Below are 7,102 nucleotides of genomic sequence, written 5' to 3' on the forward strand. Positions count from 1 at the left end.
ATCACACCCCTTAATTTGAGGAGCTAATGGCAATTAATGGCTATTGGGAAAGGACTTATTTTCTTTAGTGATATAGCCACTCGTTAGTTTCTCAAGCTCCAGTAATTAAGCCCTGACCAATGCTTATGTAAGGGACACTATTCAAACTCAGTGAGTCACAAAAAACAAAACAAAACAAAAAAACAAGCAATATCATGAAAACAATAAGAGAACTTGTGGGAAGAGGAAGTTTAGTAGAAGAGGAAGAAAGATGAAAAAGGATTTATTTGATTAAAATGCATTGATTACATGTATAGAATTATAAAAGAGTTTTAAAAATCAGTAAGACAGAGAATCAGAATTCTTTAATTTTCATTAATTATGCACAAACACAAATAAGAACATAGTCAAGCATTATGGGACCAAAATCATATTTCATCCTCATTTTCCTCAAGAATGTCAAGAATAATAAATTTGAATATTTGTGCTAAACACTCAGCAAAATGTCAGGGACATTACTTCTGAAAGACACTGGCTCATTGTCAGCTCCTTGTAATCAGTTTAATTTTTGTTCAGGAAAGGCAACAATCACAAATCAGCCTTCTTGTGTCCTTTGAATTTTTATGGCTTAAAATGAGGCTTCCAGCAGATTCCATTTTATTTTGCAAACGCACCATGTTGAATCATTAATTACCTAAGACAGTACTGCGGGCTTATCTCCTTCTGACGGAAAGAAGTATAAATGGGATGGGAACCTGGGGCTCTGAAGTCATTTTTTTCTTAAAATGCCATCTGCCAAGTTCCACTTCAGAACATCGAGAAATCATTAATGGTAAAGGAAGGCGGACAAATGAAGAGTCAGAATCGATTTGTCTCCTCATAGCAGCTCGTGCTGTCATGCCCTCCTTGGGCCCCCCACAGCCCCCTCTTTAGACTGCTAAATTGGCCTCCTAACTCTTCCCTGTCATTAGCCCTGCCCACTCATTAACCCAGGTAGCAAGAATGGTCACTCTATCAGCCCAACTGACCATGTTTCTTCCCTGCTTAAAATGTCTAAAAGATTTCCCAGGAGTAGTACGATGTTAGAAATTCCTGAGAGGCAAGCAAAGTGCTCTCCACGCCACCCCAGTGTACTGCTTCAATATCATCTCCCAACACCAGCTATCTGACAAATTTACTTCTGCTGTGCTTAATTAGGAAGCTACCTTGACCTTGTCTTACTACTTGGTAACCCCTACCTAAGGCAAAATTCAAGACTGAGTTGATGTTTTCCCTCTTCTAAGTCCACGCTAACCTTCTTACAATCACCCACCCACTGCTTGCTGGGTATGAGCCATTGACAAAAGGGCATAACAACCTTTAGAGATTTCCAAGGTCTGTTTTAATTTTTTTAATTAGTTCTTTGAGAAGTCTGTACAATGTGGTTTTTCTTTTTTTCTTTTTATTTATTCTTCTCTCATATAATACATCCAGACTACAGCCTCTCCTTCTCCATTCCTCCCAATTCTCCCTAATATACTCTCCCTCCCAGTTCCACTGTTCCATTTCCCTTCAGAAAAGATATCCTTCCAGGAATATCAACCCAATTCATCATTATAAGGGGAAATAAGAATAGGCACACACCCTCATGTCAACGCTGGATGGGGCAACCCAGTAGGAGGAAAGGGTCCCAAGAGCAGGCAAATGAGTCAGATACTCCCACTCCCACTATTAAGAGTCTCACACACAAAAAAAAGCTAAACAACCACAGCATATATGCAGGGGACCTGGCACAAACCCATGCAGACTCCATGATTGCCTCTTCAGTCTCTGTGAGCCCTGTGAGCCCCTGTGAACCCTGCTTAATTGATTCTATGGGCTGTGTTCTCCTGGTGTCCTCTATATATCTGGTTCCTACACTCCTTCCTCAAGTTGGGGTTCCCCAAGCTCTGCCTAATGTTTTTCTGTGGGTCTGTGTATTGGCTCCCACCAGCTGCTGGAGGAAGTCTCTCTAATGATGATTGGACTAAGCACCAATCTATGAGTATTTCAGGATATCATTAGAAGTCATTTCATCGCCTTTATTTCTTTATTTACTTTTTCTGTTCAGTCACATTACTGATTCTTTGTCACTTGCTTCAGAGTAGTTTGAGTAGCACAATCAAGAAGAGCTTCTGGGGAAACTGGGTATTCCTATCTTATTTGTAGAGTCCAGGAGCTGCTTTATCACCCTCAGATCTATAGATAATAATACCTTAAGGCATTATAGATCTCTCCCCAATCAATGAGGAAATACTTATGGGTTCAATTTTGTGAATGTCTTGTGAAGATTGCCACAGCTCTCAGTAAGTTCACCAGTGCCATGACTATGGCATGTGCAGAAGACAACTTTTGTTATGCATGTCCCCATTGTCTAGCTCTTTCACTTGTTCTGCCACCTCCTAAGAGGTACTTCCTGAGCTTTGGACAGGTATATAATATACATGCCCCATATGTGGCAGAGCACAGTCTGTTATTCCCAGGGTTTTGACTAGTTATAAGTCAAACTACATAAACACTTCTACACCAGGTTCAACAAGAAGTTTCTCTGATAGAGACTGAGAATAAAATTGTATATACATATATGTACCAGTCATGAGTTCTCTCTGATGGATCAGGCTTCAAATCTAACCCGAAAGCAGTTGATTATCCCATAACAGTAATGCCACTATTGCACTAGAGGGCACATCATGCCCAGTAAGACATTATTATGGCTGGAAAGATTCACAACTAGGTAAAGCTTTTGGTTACTTTTCTACCATAGTAATCTGAATAATATCTTCCAGAATAATGAAGTCTAGACAACAGGGAGGAATTTTCCCAATCAGTTCAAGATTGCATTTTCTATAACCTGTAACCAAAGAGAATGGTGTCTTGAGTAGTAGTATCTTACCATGAAGTTCTGGTGGCAAGTAACAGTTATGTCAGTAGCCTGTTAGAAAGACATATAAGCCTTAGTAGTGAGATTTTTGCTTAAGAAACCACGGTATCTGGAAAGAGCATATTCTGCCCATGGCAGGTAATTACATTTAAACTTATGAAATTGTATTTTTTAACTTTAAAAAACACTGGCATAGTTAAGGGGATGATACATCAGAGATCTTGGTGGACTCTAAAGGAATATTACATTAGCACTCTCTTCTAGGACCTAAGGCTGTAAACTCATTTTAGCTCCTGGACTTCATCTTCAGTTAAAACTCAGGGGACGTATGTCTTCCTTTAAGTTTGTTGAGTGCAAATTAAATACATCTTTCTACTAAAGATTTATTAAATCTTGAATTCAAAAATGTATCTGTTGAAAGGAAAAATGACAAAAGATTGTATACTGTGGTACCAGAAAAAGCAGGTGCCACAGCTAAATATTACAATGACAACTTTCAACTCTAACTCTGGAGCACTCTCTGCCTAGAATAGCCTACTTTCTGCTATCAGTAATGGATTGCTTCATGCTCTAGCTAAAACTTTACCCACTAATCAAACTATATCCCAAGCTCTCCAGGCCAAAATGATAGTCTTGTTGTTGTGGCCCTGAAACAACTCTTTAGGATGCTTATGATAGTGTCAAATTATAGCCTAGATAAATGTATATGTGTTGTGTTTATGTCCATCATCTGTAAGATTCCACTCCTGACATCAATGTCTTGCCTCATATAGGAGGAACCCTGCTCAGGGATTGTAATTATAATAATGAGGAAATAGGCCAAGCTGCATTACAGTGGATTCATGAACAGTACGAAAGTACAAATGGAAACAGAGGGAAAGGGAATCAGCATAATGGACTTGCTAACTAAATACTGTTTTGATGGAAAATCCCTATAGGAAGCCGTCCAGGTCGTCATTTTCCATCTATACCACAGCGGGAGGTCAATTTCTTGTTTCTTAAGCAAACAACAACATTAAAAAAAAGAAAACCATACAGGCAGCACCTAAATTGAACCATGTGGTTTGGGCACTAATAACATTCTTTATCACAGATGTGACACATGCTTATTAAAGAAACCTTAGAATATACGGAAAAGCAAAGAGAAAAAATAGCATAAACTTGATTACACAGAAATGAAGTGTAAATAACTTAGTGTGTCCGCACTTCTGAATTTATGCAGTATTTAGAATACTTATTTCTTAACCCTCTGTTTTCACCACCTTTCCTCCTTTCCATCACTTTTTCTCTGTGTATAAATTAATGTAGGCAATTCTTTGAAACACACTTAGAGTGTGCCACGTTTTGTGAAAGTAAGAACATACATTGGACTTTTTTGTTTGTTCCCATCATGGATTTCTAAATACACATCATAAGGAAATAGGATTTTTGGAGGGAGAGAACTAGAGCAAAGAAGACAGATGAAGGTGAGTAGAAGAAAGAATTCCTCCTCCACTTTGAGGGTTATTCTCTGTTTTCATTTCTCACCAAGTGGATGCCATATCTGATGATTCCACTTTGTAGCTCTGGGAAGCTCCCTGCCAAGTAAGAAATGGTACTATATATGGATCAGTCTCCTTTGAAAGCCCAAAATTTATGCAGAAGCCAAGAAACATCAGGGCACTAAATATGTGAATGACCCAAGCTCTAGGCTTCCAGGTCCTCTCACACTTGTCAGTGACCTGAGCCTGGATCCATAATCTTGCTGCTGTAGACCATGGAGGCTCTGAACAAGACATGCCCAGTCAACCACAGAAACCTGCAAGTTGCAGTAGTAGTAGTAGTTTTTGCTCTAACATACTGTGTTTTAGAATGGGTGAGAATGTATCAGTAGAGGGATGGAGAAAATGCTTCAGCAGATATTGCACTTGGTGCTCATGCATGAGGACCAGAGTTCTAGTTCCAGCACCCATGAATAAGCCAAGTAGGTATGGCAGCCTGTCTATAATCCCAGTGTGACAGAGGCAGGAGCAGGGAATCACTATAGCAAGCTGACTAGTCAGACTAGCTGAAAAGATGAGAGACCCTACTTCAACATTCAGTGAAGAGAGTGATCTAGGAAGACACACAATGTCTTGGGCCTCCACATACATGCAGATGTATACACATGCACCTGCACACACAAGCATCCTCAGAAACACACATATGAGAATATGCATACACACAATAGAAAACCTGAACTAAAATATAAGTCAACAAATATTTACCGTATTTTGGCTCTGTAGCACAGAGCTAAGGGATACCAATAATAGGTCCAGGCTGCTCATATACAAATCATCAATCAGACCCAAATTTCTTCATTCTTCTATTTATATATTTTCTATAAAAATAGGCTTGAGACAATAATGTCTATTTCTAATGGCTATCATGAAGATTTGATAATACTTAGACTACAGCCTGGCACACAACAAGCACTTATTTAGTTATTAGTTATTATTACTTGCAAGGATTATGAAAATGGTCCATTTATCTTTTAATACTGACTTATTTCCCAAGTAAGTAATGGGCAATGTTCCTGAAAAACAGCTTGACAAGTTTCCATAGTCATTTTTTCAAGTTTTACTTCTATGTTCAAATTAAGAGTAGAATTGTTTTACTTTCTAAACTGCACTTCAAGCTTAGGAAGTTTCTATTTGTCTCAGGAAATGCTCTGCTCTGGGAGCTGTCTAGAAATGACTTTCCTGTACTTTATAGGTCAGAGCTCAACCATGAACATGCCTCGGAATTTTTACTCTGATTTCATTTTTTCGAAGGCATGCCGAAAGTACATAAATTACTATAATGATGCAGAGAAGCACCAGAAGGCATTTTTGCAAGGGCTATAATGCTTGTATCATTCTAAGGTTCTAAGAGTCTTTTGCTACATGAGACCCTGTACAAAGTCAAGTGGGGTTTAGCTAGATGACTCATCAAGTAAAGGTGCTTGTAGTGGAAGCCTGGCTTTTGACTAGGTATGGAAAAGGAGGACCAACTCCATGAAGTGGCCCTCTGACCACTGCACACAAGTGATGTATGTATGCTTGCAATTGAAATGCACATACACATTTTACACACATATATAGTAATACATATTTGTACTACATATAAACAATAAATTATAGATATTGTGGATATAAACAAAGTATGTATATATGCATATATGTACATGTATATACACTTATTAGGAAATATAGAATACATATATATTAGGACATATATACATATATAGGACATATATGTATACATATATTAGGAAAAAAGATAAGTGCAAACATGGGAGTTTGCTTTGTGTCATTATAGTCATGGCCTCTTTTAATTTGCTGTTATAAATGGTGTAGGGATACATTTAAGCCTTCTGGTTATGAACCTACTGGACTTGATAGATAAGATTTTCTTAGCTCAATATTAATTATGAAGCACTCTTTTATTATTTCTTCAATTTTCCCTGTTATACTACATATTACCTATTTTTGCATCTTTCTATTTGTTTCCTTGAGTAATAGTAATATGTTTGAACTAACTTGTCAAATTCTAATGCACTGACTTTTTCTCCAGAAAGTGATTCCATCTATTCACATCTATTGTGTGCTATCATTATCACTTTTCTTTTTCTTTTTGGAACTGTCTCCTGTGATTCAAGATTTTTTATTTACATAGATATAGATACAGATATAGGTAGATATATTAGATATAGATGTATAGATATATTCACCTAATAATCATCTGTGACTTTATGTTGCTTAAAATATTGCTGAGAATACAAATGACTATGCACAAATGTATCTCATATTTTAAAGCAAATTTTTTTTCATCTTTCTTCAGGTCTTTTGAGCTTCTCATTTCATTGTCTTAGATATAAGAAAAACCAACTCACTGAACCTTTGGAGATGGCAATTCTTTTATCAAAGACTGTAAATAAATGTGTATATGATGTTTTGGTCATGTCAGTGATGTTAAAGAACAAAACTGAAAATGTGCTGCTAGGGAGATCAGAGGCTAAACTCACAGCTTACACTTGCTTTAGGTGGCACTTCCCTTCTTGGAGTCCAGGCTTCTCTTGCAGAATAGAAAATCTCTCTAGATATTAGACATAAATATTGTATATTAGATGTTATATACTATGTGCTATACATTATACATATTATCAGTATCCATACTTCTTCCTTTCTTCCCAGACTGATCTGTAACATGGGTTTTTGTTTGTTT

The sequence above is a fragment of the Peromyscus maniculatus genome, chromosome 10, assembly GCF_049852395.1.
Source record: "Peromyscus maniculatus bairdii isolate BWxNUB_F1_BW_parent chromosome 10, HU_Pman_BW_mat_3.1, whole genome shotgun sequence".
Classification (NCBI taxonomy): domain Eukaryota; kingdom Metazoa; phylum Chordata; class Mammalia; order Rodentia; family Cricetidae; genus Peromyscus; species Peromyscus maniculatus.